This window comes from Mesocricetus auratus, unplaced genomic scaffold (genome assembly GCF_017639785.1).
Source record: "Mesocricetus auratus isolate SY011 unplaced genomic scaffold, BCM_Maur_2.0 Super-Scaffold_4256, whole genome shotgun sequence".
Classification (NCBI taxonomy): domain Eukaryota; kingdom Metazoa; phylum Chordata; class Mammalia; order Rodentia; family Cricetidae; genus Mesocricetus; species Mesocricetus auratus.
In genome coordinates this window covers 12,233,741-12,251,031 of record NW_024429182.1, presented here as the reverse complement: position 1 = coordinate 12,251,031, position 17,291 = coordinate 12,233,741, and positions in this window count along the sequence as shown.

Here is a 17,291-nt window from a genome sequence, read left to right as displayed (position 1 = left end):
TACAACACATTTTCCATCTTTGTTGACTATATTCAAATTTCTAATAATTTGAAAATATGACAAAGTAGGACAGGTGAAGGTTGAAGATCACAAAACAGAAAGAAAAAGAGATGCACTTCACAAATAAAAGGTAAATAATGTTTCTGAACTATCTGAATTATGGCCGCCATGTGACTCATTGTTTCTAGGTCCAAGAGTAGTATCAGTTTAATAAAATTAATGTACCTTTTCCATTAACAGTTTCAGTTTTGTAAAATGGTTAATAGTAGTAGAGAAAATTGAACAGAATGCAGACATTGAAAGATAGAGAAGGAAGAAAAAACGATGACTGAAGATATGTAATCCTTTTCAACAAATGGAATTACTTTACTCTTTCAATTAGACAAAACAAATATGCCAGAAACTGCACAGGAAACAGACATAGTACAACTGCCTTAAATAAAGTGGATAAATTGCGGTAGGTTCTTTTAGGTTCTGGTAGTCATAGCTCTAACGTTAACTCTGTGAGATTATTAGTATGCTTCTTTATTGAGTAGCTTTCAGCTTCCTACTGCTTTGCATCCCAGAATTTTGACCAGATCTCAGGTCTGCACACTACATAGCTATTTTCCACATTTATCCCTGGATAGCCTGTCAGACAGAAGCAGCTCCGAGGTGTGTCATTCCCATCTCCACTGGTGCCACCCTTATCCAAACCATGGTCATTCTTTCCTGGATTGAAAAATGTTGTGATAAACGGTCTCCTTGCTTCAGTTTTGTTTCCTCCATAGTTTGTCTGCATAGCAGCTAATGCATTGTTTTAAGATAATAAATGATATCTTCAATGCATCCAAAATACCATTTGAACTAAATCTACATTATTTGTCAATAGTTCAAAATCCCATGTGTTGCTTTCTAACCACCTCTCTGCATTGACTCAGCATTTCCCTGTTTTGCCAAATTGCACACATTTTCAAACATTAAAAAATGACTAGCTTGTTATTGTGTTAGTCCTACTGCTATTAACGTCACTTTCTACCATCAGCCCTATGTTGTTTGCTTCACTTCCATTTTGCCATAATTTAAAATCCTACTTGATGTTCTTTACAGTATCTGCAATATCATAAAATTCTAATCATTTATTTGTACAAATCCTTCTTCTATTCTCTTTTACAAAACAAGAAACTCATTGGGAGTATAGAATTTCTTGTTCCCTGTTACCATCTCCCTGGTCCTGGATAATGCTTGATGCAAGGTTAATGCTCAAACAATGCAGAGAAAGTAACTGATGGTGGGATTCTCAGCATCAGTTGATGTAGCTAAAGCACAGCCTCTCCACTTAAGGCTCAGGGAATCCTAGAAGATGGGCAGGAAGGGTGTAGCAATCAGAGGCCCAGGGCATCTGATGTGTGGTTGTGTCTTTGTAGAAAGAGAAATTGCTCTCTAGAAATTTAAATATCGTAGTCTTATACATGACAACAGAACTGGGCAGTCAATGTGGATGAAAGAAAATTTCAAGGCTCTGTCCCTAAAAGAAAAGCCACAGGAAATTAATGACATCTAAATTAGGGAGAGTCAGCCCTTCCCTGGCAATTTTCCAACATCAAGTGGTCACATATGTAGAAATATATAGGCAATACTAAATAATTTCAGCCAGTCATATTTACATAATTGTATATACACACATACAGCAAAAATATTAAAATGAAAGAAAGAGGGGTGGGAAGATGAAGGATAGATCTGTGAGGAATTATGGGAAAAGGGAGTGAATATGATCAAAATACATTATGAGTTTTTTTCAAAGAATTAATAATAATGAATATTATATTGCATGTATTTGAATGGATGAATAATGAATGAATCACAAAAGAAGAACAATAAGAAAATCTCATTTAGCTGGAGATTAAACTAGATTTTCTGCATCACTAATAACACTCAGCGGTTCTTCTATTAGCTATCTAACTCTAGCATTAATCATTGGAGTCAAGATATTTCTAGTAGATGATTAATCCTACACTTATCATTGGAGGTGTATCTTTTGAATTGTTTCTCAACTTCAAAGCATAGAATGTTACTTTCTCCATTTCCCTTGACTTTTTTGTGAGAGATCACTCAGTTTTTCATACCTGTGTTCCTTTCTTCAGATTTCAGCGCTGGTTTCTTTGTTGACACCCACCAGTGACTAACAACTGACTCTTGCCCCCAAGTCTTTTTAAGGTGGTGTTGATTAAAGGAAGAAGACAGAATTTGTTAGCAAGGCTAGGATACCTCAACACTTTTACTTGATGTCTGAACCCCTTCCTTTATACAATGAATAGAATAAGAATTAGACAAAAATTACAAAGCAAGGGCAAAGTGACCCGACATAGAGATGTAGCCAGTGATTCTGGATTTAACACTCTGGCAGATAGAGGCTAGAATACGTTTTTAAGAGCCAGGACAGATTAAATCGCTTTGGATTTCAACCTTTAAAGCTATTCTGAGTAGCTGAATATGATGTACCAGTCTTACCACAGCTAAGGCGGAGTTGCACTTGGCTGTACCACTATTGTCTGTATTTACTAAGATTGAGAAGATCATTTCTGTATTGAGCATCTGCTAGCTGAAGATAAAAGAAGTTACACTTCATTGTGCACTAATGTTCTCATTATTCTATTTGTTCCCAGAATAATAGAACACTTTTCACATGAAAGGGGTGGACTAAAACAGCCAGAATGTCTCACTCAAAAAAGTGCCAAAATTCAGTATGCTGTGACAAAAGAATTTGCTTTGAAATTAAACCAGAAACTACCATCTCTTCCTTACTTCCCTAAGCAGTTTGAAAATGAATGACAAGTTATGCTTATGGCCAAATTGTTGCAGAAATGGTCCTTTGCTACAGCAGATATTCAAATTCAGTTAGAATAAAGTCCATCAGAGGCCAATTTCTCTAAGCATTTGTTCTGTAAGCACCCTTTTTCTCATAACAGCTAACTCTGGAGCTTTTCTGTGATGCTGTTAAGGTTTACTGAGTAAATAATGCCCACTTCACCATGCTTTAACTAAGCATCCACTTCACACACAATGGCATGACACCAAGAGGGAGGAAAACAAAGCATTGTAAAGAGCCCCCGAAGATAACATCCTTCCAAGGACAAAAGCATCCAGACAAATAACCTTTCATATTTTAAGTGCTTATCATAAATATTTGAAGGCATAGGAAATGCATTAAAACAATGAAAAAGTTTAAGATGACTAAAGTTTAAAATAGATTTCTGTGTTTGTAGAATGGGTGGGAGGAGGTAATTTGCTTATAGCTCATTGGTTTTTTTTTTTTGCTATTTAGTTTACATATTAAATTTCCTGATTAAATTACTCATGTAATATTTTGTCAAATGTATCATCTCCTATGAAGCTAAACTTGACCAAAAAAAAAAAAGAAAGTTTCACTTCAATTAAAATTAAAAAGGAAGTGTGGAACTATATAAGATGTGTATGTGTTAAGTGTTAATTTAACTACAGCCTTTTACTGTGTCATGTATAAAACTTGTGATTAGAAAGATAGGTCTTGTTGCCATATTTGATGCTTACATTTATGGCTATCACTAATTTTTGACAATATTTGGGAATAAATTTTCATTCCCAACATTTGCTATTAACCGCAAAGCTTACATTAATACAATATCAGGTTGATTTTTAAATACCAGTTTATACATAAGTGACTTTATTGTACACAGTCTACAAATGTAAGCATATGAATTCATGAGCGCGCTTGAAAAAGGTTTGGGTGCAGTGAGAACATATGCACAAACACAAAAACAATTAAAGCCACCCTTGTTTTGCCTAAGGGTGGCATGCATAGTCATGCACAGCACAAATTTATTAATGGCCGCACATCTCCATGGACATTTTGCAATTCAAATTTCTCATCTGTTTTCAAATCATGATTGTGTTGCTAGTAGTCTTTGGCAACTAGTCGACAATAACGATTTCATTAATTAATGTCCTATGTATCTAATGTTTCCATGTAACTATAGAAACATATCTGGTTGCAAATATTGTTTAAGAATTCTAATATTGGTCATGATTTATTAATGCACTTGTCTGCATTCATTAGAGGGATATTTTTTGCATGCCTCAGTGGGACCCTCCTTGCTTCATCGACTGTAAGTGAATGGAAAACAGGCATGCAAATTGTTGACGCCATGTCTGCAATCCTTATATCTTGAGTAGTGGAGTGGGGGACAGGGGAGAGACTAATGTTTTCTTTACCTTATATGAATCTGACCTTTCCATATAACTTAATTAGTGACCAAAATAAACATTTCTGCTGTGACTTGGTTGGGTGAAAGCCAAGGCTCTTAGCTTTCATGTGAACCAGTCTTAACAAATTTATTTGAAGGCTTGTTTTTTATAGCAAGATCACTGGTGTAAAGACATCAGCTTTATTTATACATCTCCCAGTGCATGCATAGTGAGCAAGTGCTGTGGCCCCCGGGGCTATGCCAACACTAATTATATTCCCATATTCACTTGGCTTTATCTTCTTTCCTTTTTCCACTCCAGTAAAATAAATATATAAACCAATAAACGTGGGCATGTAAGTAACTTCATTAGGCAATAAGGTTGTCAAATCAAGTTTTTGCAACATTTGAACATAATAAAAATCAAAACAAAATCCAAAACTCTATATTCCCTCAGATAAGGAAACATTTTAACCATAGTTTGTAAAACATTCATAAAGGAAAGCAAACAGCATACAGCAACTTATTCGAACTATAGGAAAAGGTTTTTAAAAGATTTTATATGGAGAGCTGTTCATTTTCACTCAGTATGAATAGATACTATCTCATAGATGAAAACAGGGTAGTTTCCTATTCATAAATAAGACAAGTAAACAATTTTTGAAATGAGTTGAACATGGAGGGTAATGTAAATTATCTATGAAAATAGAAATAGCCTAATTGTTAAAGCACAACTCAGTTTTGATGGGAATATTTGCAACTTCCTAAAACTAATAATAGACACTTCATTATCTTAGATGTATGTCCTCAAATTACTTAGCTTTGACATTTGGAAATTTTAAACCTTGGTGGTAATGGCTTGCAAAAAATTTGATTTCAGTATTTTAATGAATGATATTGTTGTATACTACCTGCCTCTTACTTTGTAGACCAAAGAACCCCATGTTTTAGATACTTACAGAATGTCTACTAAATAGAGTAGCCTCTCTGAAGATCATGCTCTGTGGTTGATCTATGTCCGATGACAAAATAAATTGGAGAATGCAAACCTGCTACTCTTACTCTACCCAGAATATATTCAAAAGGTAAATTTTACAAATCAGTATTGGTATTCTTGGAATAGCTTCTAATATTGTAGAGCAACGCAACTTTCCCTCTTCCCAAAATACCTAAAAGACGTACAGATATTGAAAAAAATTATAAAATAATAATAGCAATTATTATTTGATGACAGGGCACAAGATTAAGCTGGTTCATTAAACTTGTATTAATTTCCCATTTTCTCTAATAACTATCTGTTATTTATAATAAGAAACAAAAGAAGGATCCGGTGTTGGATGAATAGTTTCAAAGATGAATATGATGTGAGAAACTGAGTAGGCCAGCAACAAACCTGGGGAATCATTATCTAAGGGACAAATTAGTAGGATTGGCTAAGCTAAGGGGTGTTAACAACACTGGAGAAATAATTAAGATCATGTGTTTTCATGGACTGTAAGAGTCTCCACATTTTCAAGGATACATTTCTATAATAAGACTTCTCAAATGAGACACAGAAAACTATAGCTACGGACTGATGGACTCACAGTTTGAAAATCACTACTACCAACCCCAACCAAATAGCCATATTTTTCCTTTGAGGTTAGAATCTCCAAAGATGCTCTAAGAAAATTATATTGTAAGATGTTTATTTGGAGTGGTGAAATAGGGATGGGAAAGAAATCCAAAAGAATGAAAATTTATGAAGAAAATGACTGCAGTGTATATTGGAGTTTGCTAGGAAATTGCTGAGAGAATTTGAAGAAGATATGCTGGATAACAAGCATTGTATAAAATTTACCACAAATGTGTTAATTCTCTGATTTCCACCATGGTATTTATATGAGCCTAGATGCCTCTGTATGTTTAGAGAATGAGTTGTTGAGCCTGCTGCTTCATGGTCAGTCAAGACTTCATGTAAGAGCAGAAACACTGACCAGCATGTAGTTACGAATGAAGTCTTACTAATTTCTTCTTATTCTAAACTAATGAACTAGATGTATAAGAAAGAAAGAGAAAGAAAGAAAGAAAGAAGCAAGAACATGCATATTAAGGAAACATGCAGTGATGTCCAAAGCAGCAATAGGTACAAGAACTACAAAATCAAAAGCACACGTCAATGATGTCATAACAGAACAGAAATAAGAGTGAACGAAGATTCATGGACGGTGTGCATAAATATCACAGTAAAGGTGAATATCAAAGAAGACTTGAGAGTGCTAGAAAGATGGCTCAAGGATGAAGAGAACTTACTGCTCATGCATAGGACCAGAGTTCAGTTCCTAGTATCTTTGTCAGGAGGCTGCATCCATATAACTCAGATTCCTGACCATCTACTAAAACTTCAATGTGTATGCTCCATTTGTGTAAAGTTAAGACTCTTATGGTACTGAACTCAAGGCCAGCAATAATTACCTGATGATTAAATGGTGTGTGTGGTGATTGACCAATGATATTAGGTTCCATGTTTCCATGCATTGAATGATCTAGTGTGCTGCTATAAGTATGTACTCTTCTAGCACAGGATCTATTTTAACAGTATAAACATAAACCATTTAAGACCTAATGGGAGCATTGATTTCACATTCCTTCAGAAGGAATAATTTGCAACTTTATAGAAAGTAAGTGTTGCACCCTTTTATTATACTATGAAGCAATTGTGTTGGAAGTTAGAGATTTCAGTGCCTCGGTCTGTGATGTGAAGAGAACACTCTGGAGAAATGGCTAGAATATGCTAAATGTTACATCTTCATTATCACATGTTCTTTTTTCCAAGTTTCCTGCTTCAGTCATATTTTTGTATTTCTTTTAACAGTTTCATAGTTGTGGGCAACTATGGCTGGATTTAGTGAAATCCACCTCAATGGAACCAAAAGAAAATGAGTTTGTCTCTTCTGATAAGTTTAGTTCTTAGAGATTCTTTGTGCAAATGTCATCCCTACACACAGAACTTCCAGAAGCATATTAAGCACTTGCTGAGATACTGATCAGCAGGCAGGTGCCATTACACTTTTCTGCTTATAGAGAAGTGTAATCCAGGTTTTGTTGACCATCTTTTAAAAGCATGTGCCTTTCATTATCTTTGTAAGAGGAGCCCTAGACAGAATAGGCAATCATCTAGGTTCAAATATAAATGGAGTCAGACCATATGTATTTTTAGAAATACAGTCAAAACCAATGGAGCTGCTTCAGAAATGCAAATGAGAATTGTATTTCCAGAAGGTCGATGCTGTAAGAAAAAAAAATCCTCTGGTATGTAACATGACACCCTGCTAGAGGTCACGGTTGTGATATTCTCTTTTCTGAGGGATAGGTGATAGAAAATCTCCTTAGGAATAGTAAAGACACTCTTTGTTCACATTCTTCAATCACGAGTTTTGGGGGTGAGTCGGTATGGTTATACACAGCCTTCATTCGTGATACAGTCTACTGTAGTCTAAATTTCCATATTCTTTTCAGGACAGAGTACAATGAGGAATAAAGGGATACCTAAAAGAAGGAAGAAAAGTGAGACAAAGCAAGGGATGGCAGAATTTCACTTTAAATCAACAGTTCAATGTGTGATAACAGAGAAAAGAAAGGGTTATGATTAATTCGTGATAATCTTTTCTCTTTAGCAAGGAAGAAAACTGAGTTCGAATACAAGGAGTAACCACTAAGAAAACCTGTGTGGTTCTTAGTATTTAATCTGGCACAAAACTGCTGGGAAGAAAGCTGAGCATGTGCAGTCTGCCTTCTATCCCATCATATGCTGATGAGTGATAGTGTGGTGCATGACATTATCTGCTTGTTTTATATGTTGGAGATTGAGATAAAAGAGAGAAATCCACTCTCTTGATGAGGCATGGGGGGGTCTCTGGGAATGAAATGGAGAGAGAACTGTGGCTTCACAGGACGACTTTTAATAAGTTGTTAGATTTTTCCACTGAGTTTTATTTACTCTGACATATTTAAATATGTAGCAATATTGGAACAGGAAAAATGGCTCAGAAGTAAAGAGCCCTTGATAGTCTTCCAGAGATTTCAAGTTCAAAGTCAGCAGCCACATAGTGGCTCATAAATGTCTGTAACTCTAATTCTAGTGGATTCAGTGCCCTCCTCTGGCTCCTGCCAGCCACAGGAAGAACACTCATTCATACACAATATTACTTCTTCCATTATGACTTAGCCTAACTTTAAACTTGTATTGAAAGGAATAAAGAAAACAGAGGACTTCTTCCCATTTGATGTTTAAACATTTATATGAAAATTTATTTAGGGCCAATAACCAATAAATATCACTACTCTAAGCAGTGCTGAATGCTGGTAACCTTGCTGATGAGAGTGAGAAACTGTCCAGATAGTCTCAATGGTTCTCTGGGAGTACTGATCTCTCAAAGTTGATTAAACTTTGAACATATTTCTTCCTGACAATAATCCCCAGCCCCTCTTATCTTAGTATTTACCTTAGACACCTTTTAGCTGGAATTTCACTCTCTGCTCTTTATGTATGTGAAAATACAAGCTAGCAGGGCAGTTAGGAGTCGTCCATTTATACCATAATAGTCAAGAAAGGCAAAGACTCTGGGGACTGGTGGAAGCCTGGGGCTGATGAGTATCAACCAGTCAATACGCAAGGGCTAATGACATGGGCTACCTTCCCCATAATGTCTCTCAGTCCTTTATCACTACTCTTTTGTTTTGTTGCGGTTGAGGACAGAATCTGCCTACTATTACCTTAGTTCTGAGTGATGTTTTCAATGCGGACTGGTATAATTTATCCTTTGGAAGAAAACCTTTTAAAATGTTTCTTTTAGTTTGAGTGCATTTGGAGAAGCAGAGCGTCTATGAATTATGCAGACACAGTTTATGCTGATATTGGAGTATGGCCTTCCTCTTAGGGCAATGGCAATTCAATATTTAACAACTCCTATAGCTTCAGGGAGAGAATTCCATATAGTTTTACCCAGGAATCTGTCCAGAATTGATCCTTCTGACCTTAAAAGAAAATGAACTAAAATAACCATGGGAAATGTGAATGGTTGGAGGAAGGTGGGGAGCCACTGCTGTGAAGGTCTTTTGTTTCTATTAATGGAACCCACTTCAGAAGTTGATTCTTAAAATAAACTCAAACTTCTTCCCTGCTGTTGGCATCTACAGTAACAGGCTGCCTTATGATTCCACCTTTTATTTATGTAGAAAGAAGCCCCATGTTGGCTTCTCCTATAACTTAGGGTTAAAGCTGCCTGTCATTTGTATTCACAACCACTAAGAGCATTCTCATTCATAGCAAATCAAATGAGCAAAAAAATTGGGTCTATTTTGTTTTCTGTGCTTTATATATGATATACATGCTCAGTCAATATTTTTTGTATATGAATAAATTCCAAACACAGATGTTATTTATCTTGGTTTTTTATGACTTCAGAAAAATATTTTCTGGTGTTCAGATGATCTGTTATTTATGCAAACAAAAGGCTAATTGCTTCATTTATATCTTTCGTGGAGGGTGGAGATTTTGTCTGCATTTATTAATCAGGGTTCCCTAGAGCCACATAATTTATAGAATAAATCTCTCTCTCTCTCTCTCTCTCTCTCTGTCTCTCTCCCTCCCTTCTTTCCTCCCTCCCTCTTCATCTTCCTCTCCCTCTCCATTTTCCTCTTCCTCTCCCTCTCTTTGTGTGTGTGTGTATGTGTGTGCATGTGTGTGAGTGTGTGTGTGTGTGTGTGTGTATGTGTGTGTGTGTTGGTGAGGATCATTGGAATGACTTACAGGTTGTAGTCCAATGATGTCTGGTTGTGAATGGAAAGTCCAAGAATCTAGTTGCTGCTCAGTCCCATGAGGCTTGGTGTCCCAGCTGATCATCTGTGTATGCAAGAATCCAGAAGAAGCAGGCTGCAATGCCAGTAAAGGATTGGATGTGTTGACAAGGCAAGGGCAAGCAGGAGAAGAACAAACTCTTTCTTCTTCCAATGTCCTTCTATAGGCTTCCAGCAGAAGATGTGGCCCAGATTGAAGGTGTGCCTTCCAGCCTCAAGGTCTAGGTCAAAAGACTGTGTCTTCCAGCCTCAACATCCTTACCAAGGGCATGTTATCCTCTTGCCTCAAGATCCAGATCACAAGCGTGTCCTCCATCTCTGGGTAATAGTTCATTCACAGTATAGTCATTCTGATAACCAAGAAAAGTTCTCAAACTGTCCATATTTGCTTCTCTTCTCTGGTAAAACACTGATCAAAAATAACTTGGGAAGAAAAGGGCATTACATTTTGCAGTCTATCATTGAGGGAAGGCAAGGCAGGAACTCAAGGCAGGATCCTGAAACCAAAACTGACACAGAGACCATGGAAGAATGTTGCTTAGTGGATGGCTCTCAGGCTCATGCTCTGCTTGCCTTTCCTACACAGCCCTATTCCATTTGTATAACAACAATATTGCCTACTGAGCCCTCCTACATCAAATTGAATTCAGGATATGGGTATGTTCATAGACCATTCTGATGGAAAAAAATCCTCAGGTGAGATTCTCACTTCCCAGATGTGTCACATTTACAACTAAGATTCGCTAACATGTCTTCCAAATCTCCCATTTTCTCCTTCTCATTAGTTCATTTTAATTATATGCTAAGAAAAGAAAATAAACCACAAATGCCCACATGGCCTCTGTCTGCAGCACAGACCATCATGTTCCTTGGCAGTATTACAGGCCATGGACATGAATGTGGTTTCCGGGTGTCAGCGTGGACCATGGGCATCCACATGGCTTTCATTGCTAACAGGGGCTATGGATATCAACATAGCCCCCAGCTATAGCAGGACCATAGACATCAACAGGCTCTTGGGTGGCAGTGTGCACCATGGATATCGATATGGCCTCATATGACAGCACAGGCCACACACATCAATATGACCCTCAGTAGCAGCAAGGCCCACAGACATAAACACTGTTTCAGGTGGCAAAATAGACCACGGAAATCCATGGTAACGTGGGACACAGGCATCCACAGAGCCCCTGGTCACGTTGATATATGTGGTCTATGTTATCACCTAAGGACATGTTGATGTCTAGGGTCTGTGTTACAACTCCAGGCCGTGTTGAGGTTCATGGTAAGCATTACTGCCAAAGACCATGTGGCTGTCCATGGTCTGTAGTTCTGCCTGAATTCATGTTGGTCACTATGACCCACACTGCCACACAAGAGGCCATTTTGGCATCTATGGTTTGTACTACCCCCTGGGATCATGATTGTGCTTAAGTCTTTGGTGCTGCCCAGGGTTGTACTGGTGTCCATGATCTGTACTGCCACTGGAGAGCATTCTGAGGCCAGGGGCCCATGCTGTTACCAGAATTCAAATGGCAGTCCATGATACATGTTGCCCCTGACTGTAAAGGGCAAGGAAACTTCTTTTGCATGGTACTGATGACTGCAGACTCACAGTTGATAATAATAGACCTAGAAGGATTCTTTGATAATGCCACTCCTGAAAAAAAAGTCTAGACAGGAAGCCATTGAAAAGAACTCCTAAAATTTGCAATAGGGATCCTGAAGTGTAGCTCTTCACAGTTTATAGCTTCTGTCAGGGGGTAGGGGTAGAGAAGGACTCAGTTTTTGTTAAGGGATGGACACAGGGAGTTTGACCACACTCCAGTGAGTATATGGGTAACACAAAGAAAATCTTTTTCTTTTTGTCTTCTTTTCTTTGAGGAAATCACAATAAGAGTTGAGCTGGAAAGACTGGGATGCATTATGTGAAACTCCCAAATAAGCAAAAAATATTTTGTTGAACAAAATTAAAAAAGGAAAACAAGTCTTCCAAGATTGCTGACCCAGGTTTTATTTATGGAAGAGGAAGAGTTAACAGATTCGTTTATAGGATGAGACATGAAAACCACTTCTGTTATTTTCTTAGTTTCTTCTCATTGAGAATATTATGTTCTATTAAAGTGCATGTACCACACAGAGGGTCCACAGTGTCAAGGGAGGAATGGCTTGCATCGCCTCCCCAATTTCATTGCACCCACTAAGTGTACCAGAAAGCTTCACTTCAGCATTAAACAGTAGCAGCAACTGTTGATACCCGACAAGAGGTCTGGAGGTAGGCAGCCTAGTGATACCTTAGTGTCTCTGCAGCAGCATTCTTTGCTCAAAGGCCACTTGTCTTTTGTGCAATGATGAGTTTGTTTTCCTTCTTCTGTTCTTGGGGTGGCTAGATGGGAATTTCCTTCTGCAACAAGATAGGTAGGAACAAGGGGAGAGGGGAGGAGAAGACGTTTGAGCCAATCATATATTTCTTTCTTTCTTTTTTTTTTTAAAGCAAAGACAAAGGTTATCTGGATCCACAATCATGGGCTTCCTGTTCACCTTTAATGACCATTCTTCTGCCACTAGTCCACATGATACGGGAGAGTAACATGAAGGAACATTGGCATGCATTTCCTGACGCTATGTAGGAATCCTGTCACCTGAGATCAGAAAACTGTGTCAACAGAGTAAGCATAGATTTGGTTGGGAAAAACGTGTTGTGGGGTGTAATTGGAAGATTTTAATCCTGTGTAAGCAGCTGGAATTTTGTCTGCTACACTTCCTTTGCAAACAAAAACAGTGGGATCTTACCATGCATCCCATACTGGAAAGTTCACCCATGCTCGCTTACTCAAGATGCCTAGCAGGCACTCCTGGGACTCTCACTTTGCAGATGGGGGAAGAGAATAATTAGGTAACCCAGCACGCTTTGCAGCCAAGAAGGGAAGTGCTACCTCTTGTACCACGGCCTTTCCCACCCATGTACGTGTACTGACTCCTCTAATCCTGACAGCCCTACTTAAAACAGCAATTTTTTTCATGTTCCAAACTGGTCTTAATTTATGAAGCATCTAATGGAGCTATTTAATGAATTTTTTTCTTACCTCAAAATGTTTAAGACTGCCTCACCTAACATTGCCCTGTTGTTTTAAACTGACTTCTACAAACCTTTATAGGTTGCCTATCAGGTGCCAGGAACTACAATGGCTGAACTAGATAATAGAATTACTTTAGACAAGGACATAGGCTCATAAACAAATAACTCTAATTATGATATGATAAATGTTATCATAAAAATATCTACAGTACCGTAGTATCAGGCTGGCAGATTAGCCCAAGGCTAACTATGTGAGTCTGGGGACAGCCTGCTAGAGGTGAAAATTGAATTGTGATTTCAAATAATAAATATGTGAAGCCCATTAGAATCATCAGAGATCACCAAGTGTTGAAACAGAAATTTGAGATATATAAAGTTTTAAACAGGTTCAGACCTTACTATTATAAAGCATGGTTCATTCAGTTTATAATATTTTTTCACAGTTACTGGCAAGGTCTGGCATGAACATTTTTCTTTACAGCAGAATTATGTAAACATTGCCATCAGTACGTCCAAATGGGTGTGAAATCTTTTTCTCTGCCATAAGAGTTTAAAATTCTTACCTCTGAGTGAAAAATGTGTAGTTAAAACTTTCCATTTTTTAAACTATTCTTCTCAGGAAGGTTATGGCACATAGTACCAGGACATGTAGTTTAACCATTCAGCTCTTGCATTTATGGGTCAAGAAATTACAACTCTTGGTTCAGTTCAGGCCCAAACTAATCAAAGAATTCACACTTTAGTCTTACTTACTGGCTTAAATAAAATTTGGCTGATAAGACAGGGGTAAAATCATTGACAAATTCTAGAGAAGGAATCATTTCGTTACTTTGAATGAGTTTCTTCAAACATCTGATCTCTCTATGGTTTTTTGTTTTTCTTTTTGTTTTATTTTTTTAGCTCAACTTTACAATACAAATTTGGAGCTTGGCAGGATGTTGTTATGATCAGTAATTTAGAAATGCTGAACCAAGTCTTCACTGCACTATATCTTTCCCATTAAACAAATAAATTCACCAGTAATTGAAGCCAGTCTGCATCTCTTTGAATATGTGAAATATAGTGTAATGTTTAGAGAAAATAGGTTATGAATAATGATACTGTAATATTACAAACAAATACATAACAACATATGTATTCTAAACCACTCAATTGTAAGAAATAGCCCCACAGAACCTGGACAATTATGACTAAATATAAGAAACTAATAATTTTAGGGTGGAAAGCTGGCATAGTGAGTCAAAGTACTTGCTATGAAGTTTAATGACCCAAGTTTAATCCCTGGGATCCACGTGGCAGAAAGAACCATTCCTACAAGTTATCCTCTGGCTTCCACATATGTACTCTGGAATGTACAAATATGCATGCATACACTCATACATGCACAGACAAATATGTGTGTGTGTGTGTGTGTGAGAGAGAGAGAGAGAGAGATGAAGAAAGAAGAAAAAGAAACTGCTGTTGATTGTCCAAATGCACTTTTAAACTTGAAGCACTGTACAAAGTCCAATTTAAAATTTTTCTACAACTGTCCTTTACACAGCCACCAATAATATTGAAACCTACTGTTTATTTCAATAGACTACAGAACCTCCTCATGGTTTGAAAGACCACATTTCGATGTTCATAGATTTACATGCATATACATGTTTGCAAAAATATGTCCTAATTATTCATTAATTGGTGGTTAGGCGAAGTTGCCATTGTGAGACCCCGACGGGAGTACATTCACATGAATCTAAGCCCTTGTGTTCTGGCCTACCATGCATAGAACAATTCGTTATTGCTCTATGGAAAAAAATGTTTAGCTTTTTCAGGGCAGGCTCCAAGGCAGATGCCACAGCATGTCTGGAGATTAGCAGTCAACACTGAAGGTTCATTCTCTCCTTTTGCCTTTACATGAGTTCCAGAGAATGAATGGACGCAGGTAGCCAGGCATGCACGGAGAGTGTCTTTATCGGCTGAGCTTTACTGCTGACCCTTGTATCTGCTTTTAAACCTGTGGCTCACAATCCTACAGTGGGTTTTATACCTGGAAGTGGGGTTCGAAGAATGTTTGGCCACTGAAGAAGCTTTCTGTCTGCACAGTGCCTAAAAATTCAAAATCAAACGTGTCGTGGAACTGAGGTGATTATCACAACACTCAACTGTGATGCACTGTATGGCTTCACTCTAGCCCTGGTTCTAAACATAGCATTCATACTGTGTAAAAGTGTGTTGTCCTGGTACAGGAAGGCAGTCGACACCGCCTTGCCTCTAACTGTAGATGAATGTCTGTCATGTGTTGCTATGCTCTTCCTGTACATGCAAAGTTTGTTGCTCTTACAGAAAAATTATGGTTTTAATGTGTTCTTGCTGTCATTTCTCAGCAGGTAAGTAAGAAATTATTATGTCTTTGGATTGTATTATGTTAGAACGTTTTATTTTAAAAATGGCTGTTGGAGTTGCTAACCTGAAAATCAAAAGAAAATCAATGACAAGTTAATCAAGAATTTCTATCAACTTCGGAAACAGCCCCAAACATACTTCTGTCATTTTGTACTGCATAGCTGTACAGAGAAGTGTTCTCAGCATGGATACTGAAAAAAATCAACTGATAAACTCTGAAAAAAAGTAAGTATTATCTATATTCTGAAATATCAAGTAGACAGCTAAGTTCAATCCTTTATATAAAAAATCACATCAAATTCATTAGTATGAAAATATATTTATCTTTAAGAAATGGCAAAACTACATATAATATATATATACCAAAAATTATTTTACGAAAAACTTTGTAACAGTATCAGTATTTTGATTTTATGTTTATTTTGCATTTGTATTACATGGGGTTACATAAAAAAACAAACCACATAACAGATAACAAATGGATGAAATGTAAGACCTGATATAGGTTATATGAACTAACATTAATATTATATGTAGTATTTATATGTGTGACAAAAATGTATTTAATTATTATATATATTGTGTGTAGCATATGTGTGTTTCTATGTGTGTCTGTGTGTAGGGGATCAGTTTCTCTTTGTATGTATGTCTATGTTTCTGTGAATATTTTTGTGTTTCTGTGTGTGTCTATGTTTTGGCGTGTGTGTGTGTGTGTGTGTGTGTGTGTGTGTGTGTGTGTATTCTGAGCTGATTCCCTTAACAATAGTAATACAAACTGTACAGATAGTCAAAATATATTTTGTCAGAGTTCTGAAGGACATAATTCTAAGATCAAAGTATCACAGGTTGGTTGGTTGACTTTTCCTGTGGAAATAAGTTGCAAGAAGCTGGCTTCTGCCTCCTCACATGGACTGTTGTTTGGACATGCACAGCGAGAAGAACAATTTCTGGTGTTTCTTTCCATTCTTTAAAAGATCTACTCCCTTCAACATGGCCTTATCCAAATGCTCGCATTTGCTCCCATGAAATTGGTAAAGGCTCCATTTCTAAATAGAGTAATGTTAGAGTTAGATTCTCAATATATACATTTTGGGGAGGCCATTCAGTCTGTACATGAATATGTACCTACAGGTGTATTTTTATTTCCATGTTTAACCCTCAGTAATTGTGTGACCTTTAACTGAAACTGTACAATAAGTGAGGGAATCTGGAAACATATATTCTTCCCTTTGTTCCATTTTCTCTACCCTGCCTGAACTCCACAATCACACTGGAAAATATTCTAAAGCGCTTCATAGACAAAAGTTATTATAGGCAGAGTTTCCAGGTGTAGCAAGAAAAAGAAAAAGATTTCATTTAAATCTTAATTTTAGATAAAAACAATCATTTCAGAGGATAATACCAACAGAGTATTTAGTATTTATCTGATATTCATATATAATAGAGTCCTGCAAATGGCAAGCCTAATCACGGGCTGGGGATTTTTTATACATTATCATTTGATAAGCCTAATTATTTCTTGCATAAAATTTGTGTCATATGCCCTGTCTGACTCCAGTTGAGTCTGCCCCTGATTACAAAGCATAGCATTCTCATTTCATGTATAATTTTATTCAATGTCAAGTTATGTCTTGGTATGGCTTCAGATGGATGGCTGTATGACAAGGTATAAACACCATGTAAGACAAGGCATAGGTTCTGTTTCATGGACACAGCATATGCTTAGTGATGTGATCTCTCTCATTCTGTAGCTTTGTGGGCAATAGAAGCTGATGTCTTTCCAT